At 46.0% G+C, this 2,500-nt stretch overlaps 8 non-coding genes across 8 annotated transcripts; all 8 read right to left on the bottom strand.

Annotated features, from left to right (window-relative positions):
- Window positions 1–98: 98 nt before the first annotated feature.
- LOC133430461 (5S ribosomal RNA) lies at window positions 99–217 on the bottom strand. The gene has a single exon (XR_009774925.1). It is a non-coding gene; the product is annotated as a 5S ribosomal RNA (ribosomal RNA).
- A 199-nt stretch (window positions 218–416) lies between these two features.
- LOC133431202 (5S ribosomal RNA) lies at window positions 417–535 on the bottom strand. Its single transcript, XR_009775594.1, has one exon. It is a non-coding gene; the product is annotated as a 5S ribosomal RNA (ribosomal RNA).
- Window positions 536–734: 199 nt separating this feature from the next.
- Window positions 735–853, bottom strand: LOC133430716 (5S ribosomal RNA). The gene has a single exon (XR_009775168.1). It is a non-coding gene; the product is annotated as a 5S ribosomal RNA (ribosomal RNA).
- A 217-nt stretch (window positions 854–1,070) lies between these two features.
- Window positions 1,071–1,189, bottom strand: LOC133431104 (5S ribosomal RNA). The gene has a single exon (XR_009775501.1). It is a non-coding gene; the product is annotated as a 5S ribosomal RNA (ribosomal RNA).
- A 199-nt stretch (window positions 1,190–1,388) lies between these two features.
- On the bottom strand, window positions 1,389–1,507 carry LOC133430853 (5S ribosomal RNA). The gene has a single exon (XR_009775262.1). It is a non-coding gene; the product is annotated as a 5S ribosomal RNA (ribosomal RNA).
- Window positions 1,508–1,706: 199 nt separating this feature from the next.
- Window positions 1,707–1,825, bottom strand: LOC133431241 (5S ribosomal RNA). Its single transcript, XR_009775631.1, has one exon. It is a non-coding gene; the product is annotated as a 5S ribosomal RNA (ribosomal RNA).
- Window positions 1,826–2,024: 199 nt separating this feature from the next.
- Window positions 2,025–2,143, bottom strand: LOC133430852 (5S ribosomal RNA). Its single transcript, XR_009775261.1, has one exon. It is a non-coding gene; the product is annotated as a 5S ribosomal RNA (ribosomal RNA).
- A 216-nt stretch (window positions 2,144–2,359) lies between these two features.
- LOC133430999 (5S ribosomal RNA) lies at window positions 2,360–2,478 on the bottom strand. Its single transcript, XR_009775400.1, has one exon. It is a non-coding gene; the product is annotated as a 5S ribosomal RNA (ribosomal RNA).
- Window positions 2,479–2,500: the final 22 nt, after the last annotated feature.

The following is a 2,500-nucleotide window of genomic DNA, read 5'->3' as shown; positions in this document are numbered from 1 at the left end:
AACCATGTGAAAAACACTTTAGGACGTGAGCTGTCACTGTTACCACGTTGAAATATGTGTGGGTAGATTAAGCGAGAGCGCTCTCTGCTGGTTGAAAATGCTTACAGCACCTGGTATTCCCAGGCGGTCTCCCATCCAAGTACTAACAAGGCCCGACCCTGCTTAGCTTCCGAGATCAGACGAGATCGGGCGCATCCAGGCTGGTATGGCCGTAAGCAGAAGCTGCAGCTTGAAATACCTCTTATATGGAGTTGAAGATAAGTCATAGAATATAAGTAATTGATTTGTTGGTTTTATTTGTTGGAGTTAAAGTGCCTTAACCATGTGCAAAACACTTTTGGACGTGAGCTGTCGCTCTTACCACGTTGAAATATGTGTGGGTAGATTAAGCGAGAGCGCTCTCTGCTGGTTGAAAAAGCTTAAAGCACCTGGTATTCCCAGGCGGTCTCCCATCCAAGTACTAACCAGGCCCGACCCTGCTTAGCTTCCGAGATCAGACGAGATCGGGCGCATCCAGGCTGGTATGGCCGTAAGCAGAAGCTGCAGCTTGAAATACCTCTTATATGGAGTTGAAGATAAGTCATAGAATATAAGTAATTGATTTGTTGGTTTTATTTGTTGGAGTTAAAGTGCCTTAACCATGTGCAAAACACTTTAGGACGTGAGCTGTCGCTGTTACCACGTTGAAATATGTGTGGGTAGATTAAGCGAGAGCGCTCTCTGCAGGTTGAAAAAGCTTACAGCACCTGGTATTCCCAGGCTGTCTCCCATCCAAGTACTAACCAGGCCCGACACTGCTTAGCTTCCGAGATCAGACGAGATCGGGCGCATCCAGGCTGGTATGGCCGTTAGCAGAAGCTGCAGCTTGAAATACCTCTTATATGGAGTTGAAGATAAGTCATATAATATAAGTCATTGATTTGTTGGTGATAATAATTTAGAAGCGCTTATTTGTTGGAGTTAAAGTGCCTTAACCATGTGCAAAACACTTTAGGACGTGAGCTTTCGCTGTTACCACGTTGAAATATATGTGGTTAGATTAAGCGAGAGCGTTCTCTGCAGGTTGAAAAAGCTTACAGCACCTGGTATTCCCAGGCGGTCTCCCATCCAAGTACTAACCAGGCCCCACCCTGCTTAGCTTCCGAGATCAGACGAGATCGGGCGCATCCAGGCTGGTATGGCAGTAAGCAGAAGCTGCAGCTTGAAATACCTCTTGTATGGAGTTGAAGATAAGTCATAGAATATAAGTCATTGATTTGTTGGTTTTATTTGTTGGAGTTAAAGTGCCTTAACCATGTGCAAAACACTTTAGGACGTGAGCTGTCGCTGTTACCACGTTGAAATATGTGTGGGTAGATTAAGCGAGAGCGTTCTCTGCTGGTTGAAAAAGCTTACAGCACCTGGTATTCCCAGGCGGTCTCCCATCCAAGTACTAACCAGGCCCGACCCTGCTTAGCTTCCGAGATCAGACGAGATCGGGCGCATCCAGGCTGGTATGGCCGTAAGCAGAAGCTGCTGCTTGAAATACCTCTTATATGGAGTTGAAGATAATTCATAGAATATAAGTAATTGATTTGTTGGTTTTATTTGTTGGAGTTAAAGTGCCTTAACCATGTGCAAAACACTTTAGGACGTGAGCTGTCGCTGTTACCACGTTGAAATATGTGTGGGTAGATTAAGCGTGAGCGCTCTCTGCTGGTTGAAAAAGCTTACAGCACCTGGTATTCCCAGGCGGTCTCCCATCCAAGTACTAACAAGGCCCGACCCTGCTTAGCTTCCGAGATCAGACGAGATCGGGCGCATCCAGGCTGGTATGGCCGTAAGCAGAAGCTGCAGCTTGAAATACCTCTTATATGGAGTTGAAGATAAGTCATAGAATATAAGTCATTGATTTGTTGGTTTTATTTGTTGGAGTTAAAGTTTCTTAACCATGTGCAAAACACTTTAGGACGTGAGCTGTCGCTGTTACCACGTTGAAATATGTGTGGCTAGATTAAGCGAGACCGTTCTCTGCTGGTTGAAAAAGCTTACAGCACCTGGTATTCCCAGGCGGTCTCCCATCCAAGTACTAACCAGGCCCGACCCTGCTTAGCTTCCGAGATCAGACGAGATCGGGCGCATCCAGGCTGGTATGGCCGTAAGCAGAAGCTGCAGCTTGAAATACTTCATATATGGAGTTGAAGATAAGTATATAATACAAGTCATTGATTTGTTGGTGATAATAATTTAGAAGCGCTTATTTGTTGGAGTTAAAGTGCCTTAACCATGTGCAAAACACTTTAGGACGTGAGCTGTCGCTGTTACCACGTTGAAATATGTGTGGGTAGATTAAGCGAGAGCGCTCTCTGCTGGTTGAAAAAGCTTACAGCACCTGGTATTCCCAGGCGGTCTCCCATCCAAGTACTAACTAGGCCCGACCCTGCTTAGCTTCCGAGATCAGATGAGATCGGGCGCATCCAGGCTGGTATGGCCGTAAGCTGAAGCTGCAGCTTGAAATACC

The sequence above is a fragment of the Cololabis saira genome, unplaced genomic scaffold, assembly GCF_033807715.1.
Source record: "Cololabis saira isolate AMF1-May2022 unplaced genomic scaffold, fColSai1.1 scf039, whole genome shotgun sequence".
Lineage (NCBI taxonomy): Eukaryota > Metazoa > Chordata > Actinopteri > Beloniformes > Belonidae > Cololabis > Cololabis saira.
Note: the sequence above shows the minus strand (reverse complement) of the source record. Positions and strands in the feature narration are given on the sequence as shown.